The 18,810-nt window shown below is 34.3% G+C and overlaps 1 protein-coding gene and 1 long non-coding RNA gene across 14 annotated transcripts in view; one reads left to right on the top strand and one right to left on the bottom strand.

Annotated features, from left to right (window-relative positions):
* The window catches only part of TMEM232 (transmembrane protein 232), a 152,629-nt gene that overhangs the window by 53,364 nt on the left and 80,455 nt on the right, over positions 1 to 18,810 (bottom strand). The window lies entirely within an intron of this gene.
* The window catches only part of LOC107506542, a 310,970-nt gene that overhangs the window by 250,161 nt on the left and 41,999 nt on the right, over positions 1 to 18,810 (top strand). For all 7 annotated transcript variants that reach the window (XR_004952354.1, XR_001595954.2, XR_001595953.2 and 4 more), the window contains one exon: positions 3,888 to 4,088. This is a non-coding gene — a long non-coding RNA (uncharacterized LOC107506542). The remainder of the gene's footprint in view (positions 1 to 3,887; positions 4,089 to 18,810) is intronic.

Below are 18,810 nucleotides of genomic sequence, written 5' to 3'. Positions count from 1 at the left end.
AAACACTCGAGAGATATTATTGAGTAATTTTAGAAAATTGACTGTATATAAGATAATTAGGGCAAAATGTATTTACTTGTATACATTTGCAACTATTAGGAGACGTACTTTTCTGACAAATTTTTTGAAGCCACCACTCATTAGTTATAAATGAACTGATATGATGTCAGGGATTTGCCACAAAATAATCAGGGGTTGGTGGGAGAAAATAAGTGGCAAGATTCATAAACAAGATTTACCATAATTGATCATTATTGAAGCTAGAGGTTTGTAAAAGAAGATTAATTGCATTATTCTCTCTACTTTTCTAAATGTTTAAAATTTTTCATAATGAAAATTTGTAAATAGAACATTCATAATAGTAAAGTAAGAATTTAGAAATAAATAGAACAAAACAATAACTAATCTTTAAGCAGGAAATTTAAAATTTTTTTAGAAAATTATTTTGAAATCCCAGATTAAATGAGAAGCTATACTATGTTCAAAGAAAGGAAACAGTATCCTAAAGGAGTCTTTTTCCAAAAAATTATTTGATAGATTAAGTGTAATTTAAAGAAAAATCCCTAAAAACTTTTTAAAGAAACGTACCAGTCTAATTCTAAAATTTATGCAGAAGACTACAGGCCTCATAGCAAAAACATTGCTGAAGAAAAACAAAGTAGAAGGAATTGAGAGTCCAGAAATAAACCCCATATACGTGGGCAAATAATTTTTGAAAAAGGAGCCAAAAATATACAATGTAGAAAGGAAAGCCTCTTCAATAAATGGTCCCGAAAAAATTGGAAAGTCACATGCAAAAGAATGAAACTAGACTGCTATCTGTCACCATACGGCAGAATCAACTTAAAATGAATCAAAGACCTAAACATAAGACACGAAAGAATAAATCGCATAGAAGAAAACATAGGTATTAAACTCATGGACCTTGAATTTAGAGAAGGTTTTATGAATTAGACCTCAAAGGCAAGGGAAGTAAAAGTAAAATAAATGAATGGGACTATATCAAATTAAAAAGCTTCTGCAAAGCAAAGGAAACCATCAATGAGAGAAAGAGGCAACTAATCAAATAATAGAAGAAGATATTTGCAAACACCTCCAATAAAGGCTTAATATCAAAAATATACAAAGAACTCATACAACTCAACAACAACAAAAAAACCCGAAACAATCCAAATAACAAATAGACAGAGGACTTGAACAGACACTTCTTCTAAGAAGACATACAACTGGCCAACAGACATATGAAAAGTTGCTCAACTTCACTAGCTATTAGAGAAATGCAAGTCAAAAGCACAATGAGGTACCACTTCATACCTGTTAGAATGGCTATCATCAATAGGACAAATAATAACAAATGTTGGAGAGATTGTGGGGAAAAAGGAACCCTCATACACTGCTGGTGGGAATGCCAATTGGTACAGGCACTATGGAAAACAGTATGGAGGTTTCTCAAAAAACTAAGACTAGAACTACCACATGACCCAGGAAAATATATGTACCCTGATGTTCATAGCAACATTATTCATAGTGGCCAAGACATGGAAACAACCAAAGTATCCTTCATTAGATGATTGGATAAAGATTGTATATATGGTATATACGTACAATGGGATATTACTCAGCTATAAGAAAAGATGAAATACTACCATTCGTGACAACATGGATAGATCTTGAGATTATCATGCTAAGTAAAATAAGTCAGATAGAAAAAGTTGAAACCATATAATTTCACTTGCATGTGAGATATAAATCTGAAAGCAACAAACGAACAAGTCAAACAAACAGAGACTCATGGACATGAACAACAGTTTAGTGGTTGCCAGAAGGAAGGGGGAGGGGAGGAGAGAGATTGATAAGGGTTAATGGATCAAATATATGATAACAGAAATTTAACATTAGTTGGTGAACACACAATGCAATATACAGATGATGTATTATGGAATTGTACACTCGAAACCTATATAATTTTATTAACCAGTATCGCCCCAATAAATTTAATAAAAATAAATAAATAAAGCTACTCATAATCCTATGATTCAGCAGTGCTGCTCGTAGTTATATCCTAGAAAAATGGTATTTATTATTTTAATTAAACTTCATAACTTACATTTACATTGCATACATTTTTTCACAATTTACCTAGAAAAGTTAGGTAATTTCAAAGCCCATAGCAAAAGTGAAAGAGAGATCTATGGCATAAACTAGGTCAAGTTTTCCTTATATAAGGTCAATATTCTTCTGTCATCTAACCCTGTGGTTCTCCAACTTGAATGCATATTTTAATCACCTAGAGTTTTTAAAAATAGTTATATCTAGGTTCCAGAGAATTTGATTTAATGGGACTGGGATACGGCCTTGACGAAAGAATTTTACATTTCTCCCAGGAAATTCTATGTGCAGTAAAGTATAAAAACTATTCATGTATTCTTAAAAGAAAGCACTTGACTACATATTTTTAAAAATATATCAATAATAATGTCACAGAAACTATCTCACTTGGTTGAAAGAACAAAATGAAAATGCACACATTAATTAAATAAAAATTATATTTAGCCCAATGTCCTATTTAGTATAAAGAGAATGTTGAAATAAAAATAGAAGGCTTTGCAAATATGAAAATTATAATTTTCTAATCTGAAAATCTAGAGAAGGCAACAACGTACATTAGCATAACCATTATAGTAATAAAAATATATGGTTGAATTAAATACTTTAAATCCAGGAAATAAATAGAGATATTGCTGAGCAACTATATAATAAACAAAATGGATGTCATTAACTTAATGCCACATTTGTAACCTTTATATTAACTATAACAAAAATGAAAGTGAGCTGGCTTTTTTGAAAGTGCGATGACTATTACCAATTAAAGAAAATATATATTTGTTGAATAAAAAAAATGCATGCTTTTTATGCTAATATAGAACGATTGAGCTATAAGTATAACAGGCAAAGATATAATGGACTTAAACATGCACAGAGGGGACTATCCTTTTTGCATTATTTTTCAAGTTAGATATGGTTCTTTGTAATATAATCTTATGATTTCTTAGTAAAATTGCATCGAAATCACAAAATTGCAACAAAAAATTTTACAAATTACTATTAGAAACAGGTTTTGTTTAAAGTTTTACAGTCATTTTGATAGTTTTATTTTGTAGTTAATTATAGGAAGATTTCATTCTTTATGTACTAAAAATTGAGTAGCATATTGTTACTTATAATTTATAATATTTAAGCTCTTTAGCAATTCAAAATGATAGTGAAAGCAGTTTTATTTCATAAAACAACTGCTACTTTTTTCAGAGCAGGCTCTGAACAAAGAAACTACGAATAATTTTAGTGAATTGAAGCTCAATAATGTTACTTTTCTAGATTTTGGGATTAGAAAAGCATAAGTTGCATATATACAAACCTTATGTTTTTACTTCAGTGTTTCAGTTATAGAAATTGATTTAGGATGCCATCGTGTGGTATAATGACTATGTCAAAAAAAGCAAATGCATAGTAGAGTGGAATATGTATCTATTACAGTAATGTTATAGTTTTCCGGGAAAAAAAACTAATGCTGCTTAAGAATTTATGAGAAAATAGATAGTTCAGATGAGGGGACAAATTCTTTTCTTTTACAACTATGATACCTCCTTGTCTGTAAGGCTCATAAGGGGAAATAGATACTATAAAATAAAAATTTTAGAAACAACAGAGTTAGGCTGATTCATCATCTTCTTCATTACCAAATTTAAATGATTAAATGAGACAAGAAAATACTACCAATTACAGGCAAAAGATATTTAATTTTTGTCTGTCTTTTTTTCTTTATTTCTTTCTGTCTGTCTGTCTGTCTTTCTCTTTCTTTCTTTTTTCTTTCTTTTTTTGCTCTAAAGAATCTGATTCTATATCACTCGGCTACCGCAGAAAGAAGAGAAAACATATAAGAAGAAAACAGAATAAATCCATCTTTTAATATTGAATGAAAAATTACCTTGTCCTAAATCTACTGAGTGCTATGTTTTTGGTGGAAAGAGAAACAAAGAGAAGATTTGGATTCCTAAGATCTAGTCATTAACTTTTCTGATTGATCAATGGTAAGTCATTTAATTTACCAGGCCTTAGTTTCCTCATTTATCAAATAAAGGATTTGGATTAGATATATCTATGATCTCCTCTAAATCAATAACCCTTCTACACTTTCACCTTCCCTCACACTTTATAAGAGTCTTATGTATCAACACCAGTAAAAGAAAATTGAAAACCTGAAGGAAAGATAAAGATGTTGGAAATTGAAACACAACTCATAGTGTACAAAGGCAGTAAAATTAAGACATAAAATATTATAGATTTCACAGAATGAGAAAATGGATGTCCAAGACTGAAAGATTCTCACCAACTTTATGGGGACATGAAACTTGAACTGAGCATAGAAAAATAAGATTGACTTGCATGAGGTAGTATTCCAAGTGAGTGAGGGAGAATGAGTAAATGGAAGAAGACCCCAAAATGGAAACAGGAAAGCAATTAAAGAGACAAGAACTCTGTACACTAATTGCTATAGACTAAATGTTTGCATTCCCACCAAATTCACATGTTGAAACCTGATCCCCAATGTGATGGTATTTGGAGATGGAAACTTTGAAAGATGGTTAGGTCATGAGGGCAATGTGCTCATGAATGGGATTCATGCCCTTAAAAAGAGACCCCACAGAGTAACCTTGAGTCTTCTACCATGCGAAGACACAGAAGATGGCTGGATATAAAAGAGGAACCAGGCCCTCACTAGACACTGCATCTGCTTGCACCTTGATCTTGGACTTCCCAGCCTTCAGAACTACGAGAAAGACTTGTTGTTTAAGTTACACAGTCTATGGTATTCTGTAACAGCAGCCCAAACTAACTAAGACACTAATCAAACATGTTTGATTTGACCTGAGGAGTATTTTAATAATCAGAAATTTTCACACAAAAATTCTTATTTTCAACTCCTCTTATAAGTAAATGTTCTGGCAACATTGGCCCATAAATCCCTACATGGCAAAAGATGATGAGGTTGACCTTTTACAAAGTGCCTGCATTCTCCAAGTCACCTCATTTTCCAGAACTCCACTCTTTCCTTATGTTGACCTGCTTTACACATTTATGTTATTTGTCTAAAACTGCAGGCATTAATTTGTTGAGTATGCAACCTCTGCATACAAGCCAAGTTGAAGTGAATGAAAACAGAAAACATAAAATAACTGAAGAGACTGGGTTTAAATGCATTTATTTTATAAAACCTAAGTTAAAGACTTGAAATAAGCATGAGCTATTATGTAGAGTATGTGTAAAATAAGGTATCCCAAAATCTGGAAGTTTTTATACTCTCTAATCATATACTTATAAAATGAATTTCATATTAAAGCAAGAATAAAACAATAATGTCTGCTTTACTCAATAAACTATGTCCCTATAGCCACATCATTTGATTCAATATAATAAAGAAGCCTATGATGGAATTTTTTTTTTAAAAGGCTGATTATCTCACTGTACAGAGTTTGTGCATATCTAGATCACATGAGTTCCTAAGCCCTGTATGGCTCAGAATCTTCCTCGGCTGTTTTCATAAGGGAGACTTAATATTAAAAAAAATAATCATTTTTTCAAATTCCAGTTCTGGTATTAACAATGTAGTGTAACTTGAATTACCCTCCCTGAGGTGACAATTATAAATTCTGGATAAAATATAAAAACCAACTATTTAAAGGCACTGGAGAGCAACCAAAGGCAGGCAAATCAAAAGGAGTTGAACTCTTGAAAGAAAGAGAACTCAACTGAGTGATATAAACATCTGTGTCACTTCTCTTGAGGACACATTCCAGTGTTCTCAGATTCAGAAAGGCTGATATTCAAGCAGGAGCACTGCTTCAGGAGTACTGCTTTAGTCTAAGAGGATGGAGTTTGAGGCTTCCAGAGTAGCTGGAAATTAATAGAGAAAATCCCAAAAAACAAGGCACCATAATGAACAAAGTCTGGAAATCTCTATATACCCTCCCTCCAAGTCTTGGATGACCTATGAAATGAAAATGTGGAAGAGACTGAAAGAAGCGGAGTAAAAAGCAACGACTGGAAAGTTGAAGAGCTGAGCAGAAACGTAAGCTGTTGACGACTGCAGAAAAGAATTTGAGATTTGCATACTGCTAGGTCTGAGGATCTTGGCCAAACTGTTAGCTGACCATTAAACTCCAAAAGATACACCTTAAGAATAAAGAATATGCTCCAGCACTAAGGAATTTTCCCTAAGAGTAAGGGCTAAACTAAAACAGACCCTCCTAATAAAGTGAAAACCAGCCCTCTACAAGTTCAAAGTGATCAGCCAACAATTAAATTGCTGGTACTAACAAAAATCAGAACTCTTCACAGGGAGTTACCAGAATCCAGAGACTCTACTATGTTCCTACATTTTCTATAAAGCAGTGTAATACTAAGGAGACTTTGATAGTTGAAGATATATCCTACAATACTTTAAACAACCACTAAATAATATAAAATAAAATAGAAGCTTGACCACAAAGAGCCAATAGATGATTAAAAAAAAGAAAAAGAAATAGTAAAATATATTCCATTAAACCAAAATAAGACAGAGAAAGAGAAACAGACTGAGAGAAAGATGCAAACAGAGGAAACAAATAGAAAAATTGGTAGCTCCAAATCCAACCATAACAATTTTTACATTAAATTTAAATGAATGAAAGATTCTAATTAAAAGACAATGTCAAGCTAGATTAAAAAAAAAGACCTTACCATATGTTGTCTATAAGAGATATATTTTTAATTTAAAAACACGGAATAGGTGAAAGAGAAAGAATAAGAAAAATATTGTCATGAAAAAGGTAAGCACTAAAAAAGGTATGGAAATATTAATATTAGATCATGCACATTCTCAGGTGAGGGAGATTAACTAGAAATAAAGAGTGTTATTTTATAATATTAGAAGGGTCAATTTCTCAGGAAACATTAAAATAATAAATGTATGTTTACTTAATAAGAGAGATTCAATAAACATAAAGCAAACTGGCAGAATGAAACAGCAATATAGTAAAATCTACAATTATAATTGAAGATTATTATACCGCTCTCTCACCAATAAAACTAGAATATTTTAGAAATTATAGAGATTTTAATTATTCTATCAACCACTTTGAGCTAATTTGACATTTATAGAACAATACACACAACTATAGAATGCATACTATTTTCAAGTACACCCAGAGCATTTACTAATATAGACAATAAAAAAAGTATCACTATATTTTTTAAAATTGAAATTTTACAAAGTATAACCTCTGGTAACAATAGAATTAAGTTTGATGTGAATAAAAGTGATAGCTATGAATCCTGTACATATTTGAAAATTTAAAAGTATAGTTATAAATAACCATGGTTCAAAGAAGAAATTACAAGTATAATAAAATATTTTGTACTCAGTTAAAATCAAAATACAACTCAAAGCAGAGTTTAGAGATAAATTTGTGTTTTTGAAGATATACCTTAGAAAATAGTAACAGTTTTAAAATCAGTGCTCTGAATTTCTATCTTATAAAGCTAAAGAGAGAGAGAGAGAGAGAGAGAGAGAGAGAGAGAGAGAGAGAGAGAGAGAGAGAGAGAGAGAGAGAGAGAGAGAGAATGAGAGAGAGGAGAGAAAGTATACCCAAAGTAAATAGAAGGAAGAACTATGGGCTAATGACACCAAATGGTTAGTCACAGTAAGCACTTTGAAGGATAAAGCCAAAGCTGGAGTACAATTCACACTTCGAGTTGAGGATAACAGACTCACTGCTGTATCATGGGGCTGACAAGACCACTTGGGGAGTTGAAATCTTCAGATAAATTATGTTGTGAAAGTGCAAGTCTTTCTAGAGATAAACAGTTCTACTATGCAAAGAACTTTGACCACTTTTCTAAAGCCTTATAAACTGATCAAAATACAAGATATGAAATGGTGTGGGGTTTTTTGCAAATCATTCTTCATCTGTTGTATAGGAACAAGATTTTTATTTCTGGAATAAGTTTCCATAATATGTTCCACTAAAATATTTCTTAAAGAAAGTGATATTCTTCCCTTTGTTTCTAAAGCTCTTGCTAAGCATAAATCAGTGTAATAAGTGGTCTGAATACCTTTCAGCTTCTTATAGCAGAATAGAAAAGAAAAATATCTGCCTTTTGATGCACAGTGCTACATGAAAGAAAAATGCCAAAGTACTTGAGCTAAAAATAAATCATAATCTAAACGTTAAACTCTTTGAAGATAAAATATTGACATCTCATCTATTAAGTTGCTTCTGTTTATAAAGGAATTGCAAGAGAAAGGTAGAATGTAAATAAAAAGTAGTCTATTATTATAATTAATCATTAGACTTCTTTATCCTTATGATAATTTTATATAACTCTCAAGAGGGAATTATGATGACATTTTAAATATAATCAAAGATAAAATCTTTTGGATGCCTACATTACAAAGTTATAGGATAACTTTTCATGAGAAAAATTTATTGCAAGCAGGGGTAGCCTTAGAATGAATGCAATATAAGTGACCATTTTAAGAGTTCTAATGTTAGATATAATTTAAGGAAAGAAAGGCCTTCCAGACCCCAAATGGCCACACATAACTTGGCTAGGTCTCTAAAATTTCCTCCATTAAAAATTCATTCTGTGGGGTCAGTAGCTTTTGGGCCTTCAAAAGACCTCCATGAAATTTTTAGTAACTGTTAGAAGAAAAACCCCTTAAGACACTGTAAACTAACATCCCATAAACCGCTGAGGTGTCCGTGGAAAACAGCACCATCGGAGGTGAGAAGAGCTCTACCTTACTTAGCCAATGTGCTTAGGTCGATCTGTACTGAGAATATAGTAGGGAAGTAAAGTTTTGTTTAGTTTTGTTTTTAATAGAGCTGTATTAAATTATCCTGTAGCTAGTAGAATAATCTGAAAGCCTCAAGTATGAAAATATATGTAATATAAAATAAACTGTAGAATCGAAATCACTATCAAAATGGAAAATTTTCTTGTTTATGGCTTGAAATGTGATAATAGGAAAAGAGATGACAGTCACAGATGTGCATGATATTATTGTCATCACTGAGATGGCAAATGACTTAAGTATAAAAATAAATATTTGCTAGGACATAATTTTTTTCTAAATCTTGTCTGTGGGTGTATACGTCGTTTTGTTCATCTTTTTGTTTTGCTATAAACTATGGGTATGTGTATGATTTTTTAAACAAATTAAATCCATGCAAATATCTATACTTTATAAAACAAAATACCTAAATTAAAGACAAACTTCAAGAGTATTGCCTTTAAATTTTAAATTTAAAAATAGCAGTACTGTTTCATATATACTGTTCTATTCTTAAAATTATTCCGATCCCATTGAATGAATTGATCAAATGTTGCCCTCGTCAGGCCAGAAATGGTTTACCAGCGAATTTCTGCAGTTCCCGGGGGCTGAAACAGGCAGAATAACATGGCTGTAGATGCGAACTGAAATTCCAGTCAGTGATTGGGAAGAATAGGCCCCAGCAAAACAATTTTCAACAGACATTAAGAATAAACCAAGATCATTTTCAAGACCAGTTTTAAATCTTGAAGATTTAGGAATAGGGAGAATGTCAATTTAATTCAGCCTTCATCTTCAGGCCATAATCTCTCCTTTTTAAAAGGTAAATCGGCTCTGTTCCTCTGGTTAAAGCCTTCCGATGACTTCCTTTTGTACTACAATGAAAGCACAATTCCTTACCTGGATTTACAGCCCTGGAAGGTCTGACTTCAGTGACAACTTTACCCCTATTCTTCCTCCTCCTCACTCACTACTCTGCATCCACACTGATCATGTTTTCAGTTACCACATGCAGTGAACCTTCTCCTTCACCCGGGGCCTGGCCCTCACGGTTCCCTCTGTACAGTCTCTTTTATAAGGCAGGCTCGTTCTCCTCCAACAGGTCTCTACCCAAAATCACTCCTTCAGAGACATCTTTCCTGGCTATCTAAAGTGGAATCCTCCAATTACTTTCAATCTTATCATCCAGTTAATTTCACTCGTGGGATTTAAAATAATCTGTAATTACCTCATTTTCTCATTGATTGATCTGTCCTCCATTTACGCCTATATATGAAGATGTGCCGCATATATGTCTGATTCACCACCATGTCTCCAGCACTCAGCAAGGTGCCTGGTCTACAGTAGAGATTTCAGCTATGTTTAGCTTCCCACTATTTTTATCATTATTGCAAGTCTTTATAAAAGCTGCTTTGACAGCTAGACTGTCCTGTTCCAAACGTTGATTTGTTTTCTTTTTTTTTGAATCAGGTGGAAACAGTGAAAGTAGTGAAAAATTTTGGAACTAATTTGAAGGTAAAGAATCAGGATTGTCTAATAGATTGAGCAAAGAATATGAGTACAATAAAGATAAGAATGATTTCAAGCTCTGAGTTAATGGAAAGATGAACTTTTCCATTTAAGAAAATTACAGAATGGGCAGGTTTGGATCAAAGGGAGATGAGACAAATTTTGGATACATTGAATTTGAGGTATTTGCCAAGTCATCTAAATAAAGATAAAATGTAGATGATTATGCACCTGAGTACAGAGTTCAAGGGAAAAATCAGGCTCCTGAAGGACCAAGAGACCAACATAAAAATATGTATCATTGTGAACCTCATTCATTTAATTTAATGTACTGATTTAAATCACTTTTCATGCAGATGCTTCAGCTATATGCACCCAGAACCTAGTTTGCTCAGTTTGCTTACGTTGAAATTCTACAGGATGAATCTGGCCAAGATCTTTATTTTTTTTCACAAGCCCATTCTTCTAGCCTAATAATTAAAAAAATATAGAGCAGGCCTTAAATTTTGCTGCTGAATGCTCAGCAAATGTTCTCCTTCGCCTTATCTTCTTCTTTGAAAACACTAATCTGTGTGGTTGTCAAATGACTGAGCATTAAAAGGAGCTGTGTGGCTGTTTTTACAGGAAAATGATGCCCTGACTTTTTAATACAAAAGGAACTGAACCTTAAAATCATATAAGAACATGGGCTAGTTGATTCTTTGTATGTATCTATTTTTCTTGTTTATTGTTTGCAAATAATACAATGTATATGTTGAAATATCTTGGCAGTTTATAAGCTTAAATAAATCAAGCAGTTTGTAAGCATGAAACAAGATGTATTGTGTATCTATAAATAAAAATAGCTATTTTTCTATCTTTAGATTAATAGGCACCTTAGACAGTGCCATTTTCTTAACTGTTGTAAGTTTGTGTACTAGATTTCATTTTATAATGTGGACATTTTACTATCCTCTATTAAAACTCTCTTTTGAGATGCAGAGCTATAGAAGACCAATAAGAAAAATAAACAAATGGGAGAGCACATTTTAAATAGTTGCTTGAGTAGAGAAAAGTGGCTTCTTACAAGCTTAAAAGAGATGCTGATGCAGGAACTGGGGGCAGGAGGGAGCATAGCTGAGCTGTGGCATTGACGATAATACAAAAATTGCTACATAAATATCACTAGACATTTATTTTCATACAAGAGTCCTTAAAGATTTGAGTTCAAGAATTTAATGAAAATTTAGTTGATTCCTATCCATGTGCTCTTTGAAAAGAGTCTGTTTCAACCATTAGAGTGTTGCTACATCTCTGTGAAAACTATGGAAGTTTTTCAAATATGGAATCATATTGGAGTGAGAAAATCTTGGACTTATTCCAAGTCTGCTGTCTTCTTCCTTATCTCCTAGGTAACCTTGTGAAATCTTAGTTTCCTCTAATACAAGAAGGGCATTGGACCACATGACTCCTATGGCTTCTCATGGGAATGGCTCTTAAAACAGGTGACAGTTTTGACTGGTCGGCCTCCTCACAGCTGGAAGTGAACTCTCCAGCTCCTAGCCAAGGACAAGCCCTTGCAGTGATCATGATGCTTAGGGGAGAAGAGGAAGCAAAGCAACATAATCCGCTAATGTAAATTATTCACGCTGGCTCTAGCTGGAAGAAATGATAGGCCTGCAGTACTCCTGATGTTCTCAAATAGGCATGCTTAATTTCATAAAATTATAGAAAACTTAACTGTTATTCCAAGCAAATGTCTACCAGAATTAAAGCAGGGGGAAAGAAACGCTATTGAAGGAAAGGAGAGTGAGAGGTGGAGGAACATGGCTGGTACGACAGTGCTGCCTACTTGCACGCCCGAATCAGACTTACACACCTAATTTCTTAAATTCCCTTCTCATTAAAACACAGAGGGTGTTTCATTGTTCTGCACCTATTTCATCCTCAATGACTCCCTAATAGCAGTAACCTATTGTCTTCCAAGACAGTGCCAAACATAGTAATCTTTTGCAATCCCAGTTATACAAAAAGTCTAGAAGTTTGCTTTCTATCATGCCTTACAGATACCAATGGGTATTAAAGTGGCTTTTTTATTTTTTCACCAACCTTAATTGTTGTTGCAGTGGTCGTTCGTTTCTGCTTTTCCGTGTGCATGAGAGAGAGCCTATATTCCCTCATATTAAATCTAATTATTTTAAAAATCTACCTGAACATAATTTTACCCCTCATCACCTTAGTCTCCAATAGAATCTCAATGCAAGTGAGCTGAGAAAACGGTATCAGAAGTGGCTGACCACATGTGGAGGGAAAATATGGCAATTATCCCATGTCGTGACTCACTGAGACAGCCACATAGGGTCATTCAAGTGCTAAAGGAAATTTCAGGGATCTGAATTACCCACTTTGGTTGTCTACATCAATCAAATTAACTGCCCTCTTGTCCAATTCTCACTCTCTGGTAACATATAGTCACAATTAAAGGCGAAAGATATGGAATGGTTCTCTGACAGTGGGGCTTGCTCAGCAACAGAACATATGAACACTGAATAATTTCTATTTCTGATGACTGGAAACCCCTAACCTCTGAGCCATGGTTGGATTAGATGCATCCCTGACCATGGGAAGGAAAGAGAGAAAAAATCTTCTTGAGAATCCTTTAGTGCTTCCATTTATTTATGTTTTTTCCTAAATATATAGTGTTTTGTGCATACATTCTTCCAAAAAGCAATTGTATTTTTCTTTTTCATGTCATCCAGCTAAATTACCAGTACCTTGGGCCTATCACTTTATCATACTCTCAAACAAATCTGAACTAGTATCAACCAGAACTCTGAAATACAGGGCTAAAGTGACTGCTTACGAAGCCAGGAGCGTAAGATGTTACAGTAATACTACATGCCTGTGCTGTCTGGACTCCTGTAATGTCAGTGGATATTCTGCATATGCTGGCACCCAGAACTTAAAGATTTTCATAACATTGGGATTATTAATAGAGCAGTATATAAAATTGAAAAAGAGACGGCAAAAGGGAGCTTGTAAATTATTTTATGGATTTTTTTCTTTTATATGCATGCACTAGTCACAGCCTTCCCCTGTTTGATATCAGTATGTTTAACGTGTGGTTGATTCTTTGACCAGCTGTGTTTAGAACTCTGTGTGACAGCAAGTGCTATGTGATGACTGAGGACAGCTAGAATGCATATAGAGATGTTGGAAGCTTTTCCAAAATGAAGCGGAGGGCCTTGCTGGTAGATTTAAGGAGCCCAGGCTTGTTCAGTTGTGATTACTGTGTCTGCTGCCATTTCCGCTGCTCCCCTACCTCCTCCGCCTTCACAGCATTGCTGCAACATACCGATACACTGAAAAGAAACCTAAAGTCTTCGGTCTGGATTAGTCCAACTCACCCTTGACTAAAATGCCTCAGAGGCCAATGCATAGAATATTAACAGAGAGGCGCTGGCCAGGTGCTCAGAGTGGGGTAAATCGCCCTGCCTACGCTGTGGGCTGCATCACTTCACAGGCTAGTCTCTCCCAGCCAGATACGGTCCTGGGGAAGCTCTCTGAGTGCCAAGTGGACTTCACTGTTTATTGTCCTTCTTCTTGTATTTTTTCAAGGGACAGGAGGTGAGCATTGTAGGAATAAGACCCACGGGCATTTGGGATTTTGTGAGGATGAGTATGCTAGATTGTTTTTAATGCTTGGCCTTAAGAAAGTCACTCCTGAAAATTACTGCTGCTACAACACATGCTATTTATTGCCCAGCAAGAAAAGAAGCTAGTGAAATTATTATACGTGACTTTTTTGGCTATGATTCACTTATCACAAGCTCTCCTTGCTTGCAATCAGTATGCTAATGGTTGGTTGATTTGTCAGCCAGCTGTGCTTAGACTTCTGTGTGACAATATTGGTTTGCTTATATAAATGGTTTAGCAAAATTACAATACTAAAGATAGGCTCTTTTCTTTGAATGGCTTTATGTAAGAAAAAAAAAAAAACAGAAAGAGACCACTCGACATTAGTTCTAGCTCGACAGGATTCAGGGTAGTGAACTATTGTGAATATCCAAGAATTTAGTGACATGTCACTTCAGATATGATGGATGCTTAGCAATTACTGATCTTACATTGCAGTGACAGAGTTGGCATTGAAAATGGAAGCTGTTAAGAATGATAAATGGATATGACAATTTATTAAAAATATAAGGCATGATTACTTTTGGATGTTGATACTTGCTTTTAAGAAGGAGCTGGAATATTAAAGAAAACAAACAAATTAAAAGGGAATTTAAAATGTGAAAATTAGAGTTTTGGGAAGAAGGACATATCTGCAGCATACACCAAATTTATAAACGCGGAAATTCTAGAAATGTAGCAGCGATATAGTTTGGAGATAATGAAGGCATGCATGAAGACATGAGATGTGTCACACAATTTTCACATGACCCTGGTACCTTCTCTCATTGTCCTGATTGGTGTCTTCCATCACATCCTCCTGGTTGTTGCTATTCCCCACTGGGCTCCAGGTCACAAGACACCTGAAGCCTGTTCAGGGGATGTTTTGAACCTGCTCTGAGACCTCTGGTTTCATAGCAGTCCTTGGCATAAACATTTTCACACAGTCTTGTTAAATTGTTTGGATTGTGTTTTACTTTTGCAAATGAAAATGGAGTATATGAAGTGCAGAGTTTAAAAGTGTTGTGGGGAGAAATTAATCCCTTAAGTGCATATCACTGTACCTTATTTATTGGATAAACTGATAAAAGAAAATGTGCCATTGCTAATGATATCGATGTATCATTAACAAATCTTGTCTTCAAAAAAAGAATTGGCAAGACTAGTAAAAATTTTTAAAGTCTTACAAGCCTATGAAATAACCAGAAAGGCCACTGAGTTTTGAATCTGACAATCTACCTTTGTGATTTCTTGGTATTTTGATATATGCAAATGTTTTATTAGAGGATAGAAATTCATCTCTCCTGTGTGTGCATAGATATATATATATTACATATAGTATACCATATTACTAATATTACTGAACACTTCAATCTTTAGAAGTTTTTACACTTTCAAAGATCTAAACTGATGAGCTAATCAATTTTTTAAAAATGTAAAGAATTGTTTGAAACTTTTTTAATATCACTCTTCCTCTGTATATGTACATATATAATTATATAGTTATAATATGTAATATAATTATAATACATAACATTATATATGATATATTATTTACAAATCATATAAAATATACTTTATATGTGTATATTTTTTCCTCCATTGGCTTTAGTCAAAATCATACTGACCCCCTGGAAAGTGCTTCTTCCTTGACAGAGATTTCCTAATATTAACTAGAGAGATGCAAGACCCAGAAAAAAATGTGCCTTCATCAAAATTACATTCTGAAAACCAAGAGACAGAAACTGAAATAAATAAATAAATAAAAAGTTTTTCTTATGATCTGAGGATAAGTTTTTAATAACTGCTCAAGTCTTTACCATGAACTGAACTTCACATCAGGGGAAACAAAGCAGCTAAAGTTCACATAAGGGGAAAGAAAGTAGGGAATCAGAATGCATTTGTTTATGTTCAAATTCCTGCAAATAGTAGTTGGGACTCTGAGCAAATTACTGTGCATCTCAGTATCTGCATCTGTAAAATGGAGATTTTCTAGTTATAGAAAATCTATAAAATGGATTTAAAAATCATATCTACATCTGAGGGTTGTGTTCATCACAATGCCTTGTTTATAAAATGCCTTCATGTGGGGTGGCAAACAGAATCGTTCAGCTCTGACGTTGGAGACTCATCTTGAATTGCCTGGTAACTCACTGCTAGAAACAGGGGCCTTAGGGTTTTCCATTTGATGGAGTTTCTCCCAAACCCAACTTCCCAAGGAGCCCAATGGCCTCCTTTCAAGAGCACTACCCAAGAGCTCCAGATTTTGGGCCACTGGCATTTCTAGCATCTCCTATCCAGCTGATGCCCAACTTCAGATGGCTTGGCAACTGAGACCAAAATGTTTTCATTTCTTCCTAAAGAAAGCCATTTTCACACTTACATTATTTCATTGTTAAAACGTCATTTTCAAATTTATATTACATTATATATAGAGTAGCAGTCAGGCAGGGTCTCTTCCTTCAAAATGCAAACCCCGTGAATGCTCACTTATTCCCTCGACTCTAGCACACCTCTCAATGAGGTAATGAGAAAAGAGGACCGCGTGCCCCTTATTGCTGACTATTGCTCTCTTCAATAAAGCCTGCTCTTTAGCCTCACTAATGGGACATTGTGGTATCTACTTTTCCCCACTTTGTCACCATTCAATAAATGTTAGCACCTTCTAGTTCTACGACTTGGGAGATAGCTCCATTTATAAAGGAGGCTGTGGAGGACACATAGTAGCCTTAAGTACAACCACCCTGTTTATGAACTCAGCCATGTAAAATCTCTTGCCTAAATGACAACAAATATTCTTAGTCTGTTAGTGTTAATTTCATCTGAGATCTCTTCCAGGTGCCAGTCTTATGAATGAAGTCTTTTCGCATAAAATTTTGAGCAGACTAAGTATGATCAGAGGTAAAGTTTTAGGTTAATATCCTCCTAGTCTTCACATATGTGCAAATAATTAGTTGTGATTTTTAGTGACTCAAGGCATAAGCTTAGAAAATACATTTACAAGAAACCTCACAACTCAAAAGTGCAGATGTGGGAACTGATTTTTGAAAATATGGCCTTCAGCATTCTGAATTCTCAGCCTTAAGGTAAATTTAAGATAGGTTTACTGACAAAGAGGGAAAATGAAAATACTGTGCTTTGAAAATACTATACTGTATGCCTTTTTTTTTTTTTTTTTTGGCTGCAGCTTTTATGATATAGTAAAGAACCATAATGATTTTTTCATTTTTAAAAAACTGCTGAGGGGCAAAAAGAGCATGCATCCAACAGCATGTTCCACTAACTTAAAACCAAAAAAAAAAAAAAAAATCAATATATGGAAGCAAAATAATGAATTTTCTTTTGAAAAATTTTATAAAGGAGTCAAATCTGCAAGTCATTCAGAGCAAAATATATGTTTATAAACATATAAAAAACAGAATTCCTGATTTCAAAGAATTTTATAGGCTAGAAACACAAGTGAGGAAAAATCTTTTTGGAACAAATTATAGGTCATGAGATGAAGCAGATGCTTTATCAATAAGAAAGCTTCCTCCACCCTTCCCCAAAAACTCCTATTTTATCCTTACTAGTAAATTTGCAAATCTACACACTGAGATAAATATACTTTAGTGCTCCAAGGCAATAAAGAAACATATCTTAAATTTTCTGTCCTCCTACCTCTTAAATGTGCCACCTCTTCTGTAGGAGCTCTTAAATGTTGGCCTCCTTGCTGTCTTTCACATTGCTATTTGTTGAAAATACAAATTGGAGATTTCTAGGAATACTTGCCAAGGAATTGGTAATATGACCCTATTCATGAGGACCTTTCAGAAGTGAAAATGATCTGAGCATATAATGGGCTTTAAACTATACCGTTGTACTTTACCTATGGGACTTCAACATGCTCAGATAGTCATTAAGTATATTAATTCCAGTTTGTGGACCTGGAAGTGGGAGGAGATGGAGAACTAACAAATGGAATTAGCTATGGGACTGATGAATAGATGGAGAATCAACAAATGGAAAAAATAAAATCTACTATGGTTAATGTTTAGTGAGCCAGTGATATATTTTCAACGCATAGCTTAGATTTAAATTCGCTTTCCAACAACTTTTTTAAAAGCAGGTATGTCCCATTATCCCATGCTGTTAATAGAAAATAGAGACTGTTCAGCCAGGCCTGACCTCACTTTAGTCTTGATGTTATTGAGCGACAGCCCTACTCCATCCACCTCTGTTGTACTCAGAGATTAGTACGCCCCAAATGGGAGTAGGAAATATGCACAATTCCAGGGGCCACTGTTCACATGCACTACAGTGTGGATGGTGCAACGTGAAAGTCACCCTGGGAGCTGTGCCACACTGAGGTGTTTCTTCTAGAGAGATGCCCAGATGGCTGTGACACTATGGCTCTCTCATCTGATTCAAGGACTGGAAGTTTAATTGCTAGGACCTATAATGAGCTGTAAGAAAGAAAGATAAGGAGATAACATTTTCAAAGATCAGCGAAGAATGATTGTCATTTACATAATGAACTGTAGGCTCTGATGAGAAGCTTAATTTACTAATCTTTCAAAGCCTGTAGGACTCTTTGGGTCTTAACCCCCATCCCTCTTTTGTCTCTTCTTTCCCCTACTCCAAACCACGTGCATATCTTTCATTCTTGGCATGTCTCGCTCCTTACTTATTTCATCTCCTTTTCCTTTTGATCTCTTTCATCTTTCTGCTTGTATCTTTTACTTCTCCATTCTGCTTTTTTAAGTGTTCTCAATATGTCTCCTTTTCTCTCTGTC

This window comes from Rousettus aegyptiacus, unplaced genomic scaffold, assembly GCF_014176215.1.
Source record: "Rousettus aegyptiacus isolate mRouAeg1 unplaced genomic scaffold, mRouAeg1.p scaffold_m13_p_8, whole genome shotgun sequence".
In the NCBI taxonomy this organism is placed as follows: domain Eukaryota; kingdom Metazoa; phylum Chordata; class Mammalia; order Chiroptera; family Pteropodidae; genus Rousettus; species Rousettus aegyptiacus.
This window is presented reverse-complemented; position numbering and strand designations above follow the sequence as displayed.